Source organism: Theropithecus gelada, chromosome 8, assembly GCF_003255815.1.
Source record: "Theropithecus gelada isolate Dixy chromosome 8, Tgel_1.0, whole genome shotgun sequence".
NCBI lineage: Eukaryota > Metazoa > Chordata > Mammalia > Primates > Cercopithecidae > Theropithecus > Theropithecus gelada.
Window position 1 is genome coordinate 90371825 of NC_037676.1, and position 14419 is coordinate 90386243.

Sequence of the window (14419 nt, forward strand, 5' to 3'; positions counted from 1 at the left end):
GTTGCTGTAGAGGTTTTCTAATTCTTTGCCCCAAGGAACAAAATAATAATAAATATCATGTTCCAAACATGAATCAATTGAGCAGTGTGAAAAAAACTCAATCCCTTTTTTTTCCTCCTAGCATGTAGACAGAATAGCTGGCTGAGTTACTGATAACGATTTTTCACTTTTCAACTGATTATTCCAGCTTTGCATAGACAGTGACTATAACTAATTACATTGCTAGTTGATATCCCCTGGGTTTCTTACACCAACTCCACGAATCACAATCTTTTCTCTGATAGGCTCATTTGTCTGTTAGCAAAAAAGCAATGTGGTCATTTTCTTTCCTCTGCTACTGTTAATTACAGCTCTCTTTTTTCAGATCTACCAGCTGCTGCCACTACAATGAATAAACAAATCAATTTTATAAGATACTTAAGAGAGAATTTAGCAAGATGCCCTCAGAATGCAGAGGCAGCAAACTGAGCAAAGATATCCTCTTGCCTAATTCAAGTATGCAGTTCAAATACTTAGAAACAAAGTTCAGGGCCAATAGTCGTTCATTAAGACATGCCAACTAAAGAATAAAGAATTAATTTTAAAATCTGAAGGAAGTATGGATTTTTAACTCTGAATTCTGCTTATCCTTTAATACATAATAATGAAAATACTACTTAAAAATAAGAAAAATCATAAAGTATATTGCTCCTCATGATATGGAACAATTTGGATATTGGAAAAGATTTAAGTGTTATTTTACATTTTCTGATATTTCATGAACATGTTTGGCAGGATATTTGTGAATATTATATATAATTAATAATAGCAGTAAATAAAATACTAGTAAAATGATGCATTTAATTTAGTCAAGTTATCTTAAAAACTTCTCACGCTTCATAAATTGAGTTCTTGATCTAATTGAAATAATGGAGACATTATGAAATACATGTGTAGCAGTGCAATTTTAAGCAGATTTTGTGTGCTTAAGATATTTTAAAGTGATAATAATTTAATTTGTTTTCTGTGTTTCTAATTATTAAAAAGAACTTTACTAATTATTAAAAAGAACTTTTTTCCATACTAGAAAGGATATACAAAAGGCTATATTTGGTATATATCTTCTCAAAATAAAACTCGTTAAAAAAATCACTGAACACTTCCTTAAAAATAAGTTGGAGCTCTTAACATAAACTTGTTCTCCTCCAGTCTTCATAATAAAACTGAGCTGCAGGTATTATCCTTCCCTTATTTAGTGACAAAGAAACTGAAAGGCTTAGAACTCTAAAATGAGAGCTCCATGGTTAGAATCTGGCTATGGCTTTCCATCTCCACTGTGCATAAAGAGACCATGTATCGGTGGCACACAAACGGCCATGGCCTTTTCTGGAATGCATGACAGACATTGCTATGCAATTTCAATACTTTTGTACTCAAAGCTTCCACATGGTCCCAGAATCCTTTTCCAACCAGCACTTCAAAAGCCATTACCAATCGATTGGCATTGGCCCGCAACTTAAAACCCGGTTTCCCTTCCTGCACCTTGCATTTTCCACTAGAGCAGGCTGCCTTTTGAGAAATGATTAAAGAGTGGCTACTTCCCAGATGCTCTGAAGTTTAAAATATAAAAACCCAGATCATCATGTAGCTGATTAATGTTTTCAAAGTCTTCTGTGAGTGGATTTTAAATAGATTCTGCTCAGTGCATCAACTACTCCCTGAAAGCATATTTTCCTCTTTGGAAAGCTGCTTTGGGATAGTTCATTAACATGACATTAAAAAAAGTGGTAATTTTGCATATGAAAGTAGAGTCCTTTAATACATTTAAATGCTCTGAAGTAATGTGGACTCTCAGGGCAGTTGGTGGTGTGTCAGTATATGGAACCAAGGAACTGAAAAATATATCAGAGCAGGATTGCTCAACTTATTCTGAGGCTTCAAGCAGGATGAGATTAGGAAACAAACATTGCTGAAGGAAAAGCCCCTTAGCTTGAGCAGATTTGTAGAGGTGAGTGAAGTCCTGATCATATTCCGGCTGTGACAAATTTGCTACATCTTTAATTTTATTTATTTATTTAGATACCGAATTTTGCTCTTCTCACCCAGACTAGAGTGCGGTAACCCTGCGATCTCGGCTCACTGCAACCTCTTCCTCCTGGGTTCAAGCGATTCTCCTGCCTCAGCCTCCTGAGTAGCTGGAACTACAGGCATGTGTCACCATGCCCGGCTCATTTTCTGTGCTTTTAGTAGAGATGAGGTTTCACTATGTTGGCTAGGTTGGTCTTGAACTCCTGACCTCAGGTGATCTGCCCGCCTCGGCCTCCCAACGTGCTAGGATTACAGGTGTGAGCCATCATGCCCGGCCACATCTTTGTCACTTGTAGGTGCCAGTGACTGTGGAATAGGCCGTGTTACAGGAAAGGGGTCCCGATCAGGACCCCAAGAGAGGGTTCTTGGATCTTGCGCAAGAAAGAATTCAGGGTGAGTTCACAGTGCAAAGCAAAAGCAAGTTTAATTAAGAAAGTAAGGTAGTGAAAGGACAGCTACTCCGTAGACAGAGTAGGTTGTTCCTGAAAGTAAGAGGAGGAACGCATCCACCCTAGGCACAATACTTGTATGTATGGGGACATGTGTTCCGCCTGGGTTTGTGATAAAGGATTAACTTTCTTAATTACTGTATTTTATAAGAATCGATATTATTATCTTTAAAGGAAAATTAGGAGTGCCTTTGTTCTCCAGATATCGGGATATCTGGACACTCCCAACTCTGGGTCTGTTTAGTAAACATTATTAATTTGTTCCCTTAACTGTAAACATCTAGAAGCTAGGAATGCCTCACTTTCTGAGAATGCTGCCTAGTAGCTCTCAGTCTCATTATTTCTAGCCCTCACTCAAAATGGAGTTGCTCAGGTTCTAATGCCTCTGACAGCTGGGGCGGTGTGGGCAGGAGAAATCAGGTACTAGCATTGCCTAGTGGAACTCTCCATGATAGGGGTTATGATTAAATTCAAGTATTTGAATGCTTTATTACTTTCACTGAAGCACTCTCAGTTTTCAAAAGGCTTTATGGTGACACAATTATGTTTCAATGCTTATCCTGCTATCCTGCTTAATCTAATGTAATGTATAAACTGTTTTCACATTTTTATTTCTTTTTCTGGGCTTCTCAGAAATGCACTTCCTACTTTTGTCACATTGATAGTTGAAAGGCATCAAAAGAAGGAGGCTAAAAGATGTCTTCTATTATGTGACTGCATATTCCATTCTTAACCCTTGTCCAGTTAAGAATGATGATTCCAGTGAGTTCTATCAAAACATTAAAATAAATACGTAGGCAATAGAGAAAAATAAAATTTCGAGTTACATCCTTTCAACTTTCTTTCTTTGCATCCCCTGATTCTTCTCTTTATGAGCTGTGAAGCTTCGTAGGTGCCTTCAGTTGTCCAAATGAAAAGCCAGGTGTGTGTGAATCACAGATACTTTGCCTGAACAAAATGTGTTACAAGGTATTTAATTGTCTTCTTTGCCTTCACATAAATAAAAAATTTGGGCACTTAAACAAACCCTTTTACCAATTCTATGGGTTTTATAGTGAAGGTTCTTGATGTGATTTAATATTGGGGTACTGTTAATTGGTTGATTATTTCCTCTTTCCAGTCCTTGAGGAAATGTGAAGTTTATGTGATTTTTCTCTCTTTTAAAAAATTCTTAACGCACATAATGATAGGGCAAGAAATGCGTAGGCAACAGTTTAAAAAGAGATAAGCAGAAATGCTGTGCAATGGCTAGGCAGCATGAAACATCTAGCATTTCTGACAATCTTAACAGTTGTCTTTGTGACTAGGATGATCATAGAGCCCATCTTTGATTTAACAAGAATTTAAAACATTTTCAAATGATGATTTTTATGCTAGCAAAGCAAAAAATGGTCTCCTCAACTGCCCATGACATCATAAAGCTTGGGCTTTCTCCAAACCTTCAGGAAATGATCTTGTGAGGCGATGCCAGTATTCTACCAGGAGAGATTAAGTTCCTAATGATACTGTTTCAGCTATTTTGAGAACAGGGAAAACTATATACTCTAGCACAAATGTGTATATTTGTTTGATGTCTGATATCCTTTGCCATTACTAGTTTTCTCTTTCTTCCTAGGCCTACTTCTGTGACTCTAGGTACCAGAGAAATAAATGTGCTTTCTTCAAAGGCAAATTATGCAAGTCCTTTTTAAACTGTGCCCTTTCGTAGGGGTCAGTCTGTGTTTTTCCACATTCAAATAATCTAAGAGTTTTCCAATTAGCACTTTCCACTCAAAGCACAGCACAGTCTTCAAACTGGCAAATATTTTTGGCTTCTTTTGTCAAGCATAAAATTGCAAATATTTGGAGCTCTTTTTTTTTTCTTTAATTTGAGCAATAAGACTATTTGTCCAGAAAAGGCACATCGTTTTACAGGGGCTTAGACACCCATCTGTGCACAAAAGTATGGGTAAGTGTCGCATACGAAGAAACAATACGATTAAACTCATGCCTGCACTGGTTAGTTTATAACTGCACACATTGTCTCACCTCTTTTACAAAAGTAAATCAGGAATTGGTAACAATCCATTAGATAATCAGAGAAATGTGACTCTCTTGAACATGCTTGTTATCTATATCATATGGGGCAACTAAGTAGATTATAACCCTAGAAATCAGCGCATACTTGATTTAAGTTTGATCCTAAATGAATTTCCCTGATCTCCAGGAAGAGCACAAAGGTCTTCCGTTTATGAAGCCCCTGCTCCATGTCAGGGGCTGCTCTCAATAATTTTGCCCTCATTTCATGGCATTCTAACCACAGCCATAGTACATACATACTGTTATCCTTTTATTCTTAATGAGGAAGAGGAAAACCACATAGGTGCACACATCTGGATTTGACCCTAGTTTGTCTAATTCCAAAGCCTACTCTTGACTATATCACTTGGTTTGGAGGGTGGGGGATATTGCTCTAGTTTATCTGATGTGGTCACTCTTCTAAATATGCTAACTTAATCAATGGAGGTTACTTTCAGTTTATGTTCAAAAATGACAGCTACCTACCGCGACTTACTGTTAATATTTCCATTTAAACATGAGGCATACTTTGATCTAAAATAGTCTAAAATATCTGTATATGAGCAAAATATACTGGACACTAAGTGTATCATATCTTCCTGGGCAGACATGGCAAGAAACAAACAAATCTAAAATTGTTGACCAGTAACTTAATTCCAATCATTAATTCAAAGGAAGATTTATTCAAAAAAAGAAAAAAGTTTAAGAAGACATAAACCGTAAGTTTTTTTCCTCCTCTGCCTCCTCCCTCTCCCCCTCCTCCTCCTCCCTCTATTCCTTCTCCTCTTCTTCTTTTGCAATGTCAAGGGTGGGGAAAGAGACAAACGATAGCAACAAAAATTTGATCAGGAAAGTACATCTCCACTGACTTACCAAAGATGTAAAAACTTTAAAACTACAAAATTCTGTTTAAAATATGTATCTTGGGCCAGGTGTGATGGCTCACGCCCGTACTCCCAGCACTTTGGGAGGCTGAGGTGGGTGGATCACCTGAGGCCAGGAGTTTGAGATCAGCCTGGCCATCATGGCAAAACCCCACCTTTAGTAAAAATGCAAAAATTAGCTGGACATTGTGGTGGCTACTGTAATCCCAGCTACTTGGGAAGCTGAGGCAGTAGAATCACTTGAACCCAGGAGGTGGAGGTTGCAGTGAGTTGAGATCGCTACACCACACTCCAGCCTGGGAGACAGAGTGAGACTCTGACTCAAAAAATAAAAGATAGTAATAATACATAATAAAATAAAATAAAATATGTATGTGGGTAAGGAAGGTAACTAAAGATTACCTTGAAACAATAAAAGCAAAAACAATATTACAATGGTAGAGAGAGGTGAGTTTTTTTTTTTGCTCTTTAACATTTTCATTTTAAGTGTTGTCAAAAATTTTAAAAAGCATTGTTTAAAAAACAGTTATTGATATCTAGCCTTCCATATTCCAAATACCATCTGCAAAATTTAGTACTATTTGGCATGTTCTTGCAATGTGCATTTATTCCATGTAGTCTTGAATATGTAATATCCTTTTTAAAACACAGGAGAATTGGAGATAATATCTTTTTTATACCATATGCTATCTTGGAAGATGCACTAATCAAAAAAAAATTGCAAGAGATTTTTATAGTTATATCACTTACTCACTTACCAATATGATCCACCTCTCAGACTTAGAGGACAAAACATACATATTGAAATAACTATATTCTCTATTATTTAAAAAGCTTTTATATCTAATATCTAAATCAAACTATTTTTAAAGCTATTTTACGTGAAGCTTTTCCTTTGTTCCTTCTAATAAATAAACTATTAAAATATTTTGCTTATAATCAGATGCACACCATTCCAAGAAGCTCACTAAAATATCCCAAAAGTAAGGGTCCACCTGAATTCATTATAAAAAGATGTTAATTTTCCCAAGGGAACCTAGAAGCAGAGTCTTCCCTAACTTCTTCCTCAGCTTTCTTTTCCATCAGAATTAGATCTAAAAACATAGAATTTTGCAACTGGCCCTCATTATTGCATTCAAGTGTGGCAAATTTGTATATATTCCTTCAATGTAGCTCATGGAATTGTATCTTCCATGTAGCCTAATCTTTTCCTCTTACTTTTCTCTACTGTTTTGGTAATCATTGATCCTCTAACACATCTCAGTAACCATAACGATTGAAAAATTATCCCTGAACTCATAGGAAGTTTTCTGAAACCTCAAGAAAATCCATTTTTTTGTATTTCACAAAAGTCAGTCCTGGGGACCTAGTCAGAGCCTTAAGCCTCTATAATAGCTTCTAGAAATCATTTTTAGGCTTTTCTCCAACTCTAGGATATCAATCGCTCCATTTAATCTGATATCCGAAGAGAGGTCTTCAACCTTTACTTTTTTCGAGATGCTCTGAAATTAAAGAGCCTATTAGTTGAGATAAACTCTCTCGGGAGATTATGTCTTTCTAAGGCCTGTTTAAAATCGACCACTGAACCTTAGACTCAAAGGTTAACTGTCTGACTAAGGGTTCAGGCACAGGCCTTGGGAAGTCTCATGATGGCCCTCTTCTCTAATTTCCTCTGTGTGTGTGTGTGTGTGTGTGTGTGTGTGTGTGTTTTACTCTATTCACCTTATCTCAGCTTACTTAAGAATTTATCCTTCTACATCACAAAAACTACTTGCATCTTCAATTATTCTGCTTAAAAGTCACCGCCATAAAAAAATCCAAGTAAGTAGAGTTTGATGACAGTGACCCACAAATACCTCTGCCACACCTCCTCTCATCATTTAGACAGTTCAAGAACTCAAGTAAAGAAGCTTCAATCTGTGGTTTCCTATTTAATATCCCCTAATTAGTTGGTATTACTACTGTCTGTAACTGATTGTATCAGTTAATTGCTTCACAATGCATATAAAACCATGGTCATATTTTGAAGCCTTATTTGGGCCAGCAAACTTTCCCCAGCTGATCACTTTTAATGGGATTTTGCATATTTTTTAAATTAAAAATATACAGGACAAAAGAGTATGACTAAAACAATGAAAGTTAGGTCGGGCGCGTTGGCTCAGGCCTGTAATCCCAGCACTTTGGGAGGCCGAGGCAGGTGGATCACCTGAGGTCAGGAGTTCGAGATCAACCTGGCCAACATGATGAAACTCCATCACTACTAAAAATACAAAATTAGCTGGGCATGGTCGTGGGCGCCTGTAGTGCCAGTTACCCAGGAGGCTGAGGCAGGAGAATCACTGGAACCCAGGAGGCGGAGGTTGCAGTGAGCCGAGATCGCGCCACTGCACTCCAATCTGGGCAACAGAGCCAGATTCCATTTCAAAGAAAAAATAAACAAACAAAAAACAATGAGGTTGGGCGCAGTGGCTCACGCCTGTAATCACAGCACTTTGGGAGTCTGAGGTGGGCTGATCACGAGGTCAGGAGTTTGAGACCAGCCTGACCAACATGGTGAAACCCTGTCTCCACTAAAAATACAAAAATTAGCTGGGCATGGCGGCCCGTGCCTGTAATCCCAGCTACTCAGAAGGCTGAGACAGGAGAATCCCTTGAATTCGGGAGGCGGAGGTTGCAGTGAGCCAAGATCATGAGATTGCACTCCAGCCTGAGTGAGAGAGTGAGACTCCATCTCATAACAAACAAACAAACAAGCAAACAAAAAAACAATGAAAGTCCATTGACAATTATGTAGTACTTCAGGAAAATAAAAATTAAAAAAAAATTCCAGTGGATATAGATAAATTTAATTAAATTAACTAATCATCAATCTGGATTTTTTTCTTTCATAGCTTACTGTTACTTGAAAATAAACACATATTCTTGCTTAATCTCATGGATCATAGTATAGTATCATTCTTTTTTCAGAAGTAGAAAAATATGTCCATAAGTATCTTTATACAAAGATCATCTAAGTAAGCCTTTCTTGATGCTAATTGGCTCATACCAGGATAGAAGTCACAGGAACATGGGAGAAGAATGAATTACCCAGCCAAAAAATGCAGAGTGACCAGGACGAGTTTTTGAGACAAGTAAGATTAAGATGACAATGAATGCATAGTAGGAGCAGTATATCTTTACAATTTGAATATTGTGTTGCCTGTCTTCATTTTTCTGTCAGCCAGAGCTGACATTCTAGTATATAAGAAAACCTTGTAGAAAGTTGAGATTGTACGTGACACTTAGGGTAGAATAACAGTGTTTTTCCAGATAATAATGCTCAATGTCTTGTTCCTTCTGATGCCTCTTTAGACCAGTGTATGGGCACCATACTAGGGACCTGTAGGTATTCTATAATGATGGTCTTGTCCTATGTTAATATTGCTTCATTGTCAATATTGTTAAACTTTATATTCTATGAAAATGTTTTGTGAATTTAACATTGGATTAACGGATATATCTTAATGCCATTACAGTTTTAGAGACCAAAAGATAGAAAAAACTTACATAATCAATAGCACATGATTTTATAGCAAAACAATAAAAACAGTGTATAAAGCTACCTGAAGTTCTGTTTAGCTCACATTATGAATAGTAGGAGTGTATTCAGAAGCCATAGGAGACTAGGTAGAAGCACAAAATCAACCCCTTTCTATTGTTTCCACTAGCAGTCCAGAAAGAGTCATCTTTCTCTGGGTGAAGGTCAGTATGTGCCTGCTGCTGGACCATATTGACCTTCTTTCACATACTTCTCCCTGACGGTCAGACATCCAACAGAGAATGCAAAGTCTGATCTTCCAAGAAGAGCATTTACTTAGCATGGTGCAGAGTAGGAGCAGGTGATCCCCATGTCTTTGATGACTGGGACGTAGATGAAATGTTCCCACTGGATCAGGCTCTAGTTGAAGGATTTCTGGTCCTTCTTTATCCCAGGATAATTGACGTATGGAGTGGCCATGAAGTGAAGGTGGCAAAGAATGGAACTTCATTTTATTATAGTTGGAAATATTTTGATTTCCATCTAATTTTTTTTGGCAGGGGGAACGGAGTTTTGCTCTTGTCACCCAGGCTGGAGGCACGATCTTGGCTCACTGCAACCTCTACTTCCCGGATTCAAGCGAGTCTCCTGCCTCAGCCTCCCGAGTTGCTGGGATTACAGACACGCACCACCATGCCCAGCTAATTTTTGTATTTTTAGTAGAAATGGGGTTTCACCATGTTGGTCAGGCTGATCTCAAACTCCTGACCTCAGGTGATCCACCTGCCTCAGTCTCCCAAAGTGCTGGGATTACAGACATGAGCCACTGTGCCCAGCCAGTTTCTGCTGATGTCTGTCTGATTTTGACAAAGAAAGATGAACTTGATATCTCTCAAACTCTTTATCTTTCCTATTTCTTTGACTAAAGGATTCCTTCTCAGTTTTGCTTGGATAGAGCAACCGATGCTGGTTTCTCCTCACAGATAGGCATTATACTACAAATGAGACTCAGAGCAGCTTCATATATTCTTCCTCATCTCTGTAAATCAATCATCAAAGAAAATATTTGCTTTCCCTTCATTTTCTAAAGGATAACAAAGACCAATACACAATAACTCTCGGGGAAAAGCACAACTGATGTAAAGCCTAAAAATTTGCAAAGAAGACGAGACTTAAAGAGATGACTTCACTTCCTGAGAGTGTTAGCTATGAATGAAATGACAGCCATTTTGTAAAACATTTATTTGTCAGGACCAATTTATGTAAGGTAATCATGTGCTTCCTTTATAGCAGATTTTTCAAATGTGATAGACGGTCAGTTAGCTTTAGAGTGTGGGCTCTTTTTATAGTAAATGATTGATATGTGTCTATCAAGGTTTGATGTTGAAACATTCTAAATATGTGTACATACATATATATATACACACATGCATACATATGTAAATGTAAACACACATTTGAACATACTAAACAATTATTTGTATGTAGGTGTGTTACTAAGCACTTTCTGAAGATCACGCCATGGCTGTGAATATCTCATGTGTGTATTTAATATGAAAGTAAAGTGTATCATGAATATGTACTAACGAGAGCTTAGTGAAGTGGAAGAAATCTTATTTTTCCCAAAACATGAACAATGTTTTCAAATCTCCTTTTTCCAGAAATAAAATTTAGTCATTCTTAAATAAAATGCTATGAGCTGAGCCAACTTCTTTACGTGAAGCATCTATTTAGGGCGTCAGCCACATATAGTCACAACCTTTACTTAGTCTTCCCTTTGATGTTCGGTACCTCCACATAAAATTGCACACTTGAAATGAATGATGCAAAATGATTCTTCAAAATCAGGATAGTTTTGCTTAAGCCAGGCTAATTGAGGTATTTCAATTATTTTATGACTCACAAACTCAAAGTAAATAAACTCCTTTGTTGGATTCTCCAATTTATTTCATGAAAAAAAAAAAAGAAAGAAAATGTTAACCTACAAATTGCTTATGACTAGTGGTTCAAAGTTATAATTTTCTTAAAAGAAACTCCACTGTGGGAGGAACCTAATTTTGACCTTTATGTGCAGTTATTGGGACGATGTTTCATTCTTTTTATGTTTATAGAATTCAAAGAACCTGAAATTTCTTTCCAATTATAAACTTACATTATTATAAATAAAGTACCCTGAGTTAAACATACGTGTTCCTCATTTTAGAACCAATTTTTAACATTAGGAAACTTATTCTTAGTGAGAAATGATACTTAATTATCATTAAAAGACTGAGTTCATTATTATAATTGTGATCATTATGCCGTGATAGCAGTAATACACCTTTATATGGATTAATTAATATAAGGAAATAACAGGCATCTTTAGACCTCTGAATCACAATATTTCAGAATCAGATCATGTCATCCATTTTGGACACTTTCATTTTACAGATGGTGCAAAGCAATAGAGTGTAATTGCTAAGAGCACAGATTTTTGGGCTCAGACAAAACTAACATTGAATCAGCTCTGAAACCTCTTGGCCAGCATCCCTAGATACATTATTAAAATTATTCATAAAATATAGCTAACATTCATTGTATACTTATCATGTGCCAAGCACTGTGCTAACCACCTTACACAAATACTCTTATTTAATTCTCACGACTTTATGACATAGGTATTATTATCATCTCCAATTTGTAGAAAGGGAAATGAGGCTTGGCAAGCTTTAATACTAAGATCATGTTAGTTTGACACTAAAGGCTATTGTATTAGCCTTTAGTACTTTTTTTTAAAAAAATATTTTGAGTCTCAATTTTCCCAAGTATTATATTGTATAACTTTAGAACTTGTTTGTAATAATGAAATTAGTACTTATGTGAAAGTACCTGGAAATAGTGAACTCAAATTCTCAGCAATTAAAACTCTCATTTCTCAATATCCAGACTAAAGATAGTTTTGTTATTATTGTTACACATAGAGAATATCGCTTGTACTTTATGTTTACTTAATGTTAATCACTATATAATGGCAATGAATTTTATTCGTTCAGATTTCTTCTACCTTCTCACTTTCCTTAGGGCACACAAAAATAATTTCAAACAATTTCATGTTATTTAAGAAAATGAGATAATTTTAAATATTTAGAAAAAAAGAAATGCTTAGTCTGCTCCTATAGATTGGACAAATTGAAGGTCAAGGGAATTAGAGTTTCTTGAACCAAATGGGGACAGAAGCTTTTTGGATATGAATTTTTCATCTTATTTTGTGTTTCTGAGAGCTGTAATTGGGAATTTTCAATAGAAATTTAGAAGTGATAAAAGCTGGAAAATTAGAGCATCCTAGAATCTTGTTACAGTAAATGAATAGACTCCACAATCATACTGCTTGGTAGGATCCCATAAATGGGTGCACTCAGCTTGCTCTTTTAGGGGGCTTCCTCTTGATAATTGTGCAGGCACTGATGAAGAAGCAAAATTACACGGTGAACTCATCGCACCCGGGGTATGCACAGAATGAGTGCTGCTTTCGGCCGGCTGTGAAGTGGTGTTGTACAAGGCATTTAACATCTCACAATGAAATAATATGTGGAAAAGGTGTAAAGTGCTGCTCAGCTGAGAATCATTGTGGCTAATGCTAATCCAATTCTAGTTCTTTTGCTCTACAATGAAGACTAGGACTGGGAAGCACTTTGTAAACATACGTTGACTTACGAACGTATAATTATAAAGTAATGAATTCTGCATTTTTCATTGTCACTTCATAAATGTATTCAGCAAACATTTATTGAGTGCCTAAATGTTTTATGGCCATGAATATATTTCATTTGCATGTCAAATTAAACATTTCAGAGAGGATAGGGATCACTGAGTATTTATTTATATTTACTGAGTCTTTCTAACTCTGAAATTATTGTCCTGATCTCTACTCTGGCCTCATGCCTCAATTCTCCCTTAGAATTCCCAGAAAGCAAGGAATTATTGCTGCACAGCTAGCCACATGCTGCATCCCGCTTTCTGCTGCCAACTGCTTCTGACAAACCTATTTTTGATTTATATTTAGAAATGGGAGGCTAGATAGAGGTGTGGAAAAGTATTTTTTAAATTATGTTCTGTGAGATTAAAATATATCAACCATTTACATAAAACAGATTTTTAAAGAAATTTTCTGAACTTGTTATGACCATTCATTGATAAGGATCTAAGAATGGGAAGAAATAAAAGGCGAGTCTTTCTAATCTACTTAGAATTTCATTTTTCACCAAATATTGGCTGGTACTAGAATTTAATATATGTAATATTTTTTCCTTATATTAAAACACAAATTTCACTAGAACTTTTTTGACCTTTTAGCAGGTTTATAAAAGTTCTTAAAACTTTTTTAAAGTTTAGCATTAATCTCATATGCTTACAGTCCTTCCTTTTAGAACCTTGTTTCATTGCCAGTCTTGAAAAGAATTGGAGTTTTGTTTAACTGCTTTGAGCAGCTATTCTTAGCACAGCCCATTAAAGCTTGGTGTTTACCTTCTCAGAGAGAGTGAAGCAACAGGACTGAAGTGTTCACTGGACTTGAACTGAAAGATTGCAAAGCAATTAGGACATAGTGCATTCAGTTGGAGTCTGAAGCATCTGTCTGAGCATTCCTTCTATACAATGTCGTTCATAATTGAAATTAGAACTATTTAGCTGTAATGCTTTCTTAGGGTCCATTACTGAACTTGTAACACTAATGTCAGTGTGTGAATAAGGCTTTGAAATACAGGATAGGAGAATCTGCTTCCTAATTGGCAAAGTTTCAGGAGAGGAAGAACACTGACACATTCACATCCATAGACTGAAAGTGCAACGGATTTGTCATGTCGTGTTCTGCAATCCAAGAAAGTCATGTTTGCTGACAATGGATTCATTAGAACCTCTCCCCTACTTCCAACAGGCACAGGAAAAAATGAAATTTTTCTGGCAGTTCCCAATGTTGATGGAAGCATCAAAGTGGCCTTCAATGGGCCCTTAGTAAAAGGAGAGCTTTGTTTTGTGTTCCAGTCAGCCTGAAAATGGTCATTTTGAAACTCAATAAAGGTGTGTGTTCTAGGAAGTCAGAGTTGTTTGTTAATACACTAGGCTCCCACAGAGGAAGCTGCGTTAAATATGTCACTAGAAAATTTATGATGCATGCAGAAGGTCTTCCTGACTTTAGGTCCCTGAGGGATTCTGAATTAATAGAGAAAAGTCAGAGGGAAAAGCCTTTATTGTGAGCCACAAAATAGGATGACTCTGTGAACTTCAGAATTAATTTTGAGTACATTTTCTCAAAATCAAATTTACTATTTTTTTTTTGAGAATGTTTCAATGATTCAGTTACTAATTTACTACAAGTAAATTATTAAAAGGGTGTGTGTTGCTGGGAGGAAGGGGGTTTGTAACCAATATTCTCATTAATACCTTATGTTTATTGAGTTTGACCAGTA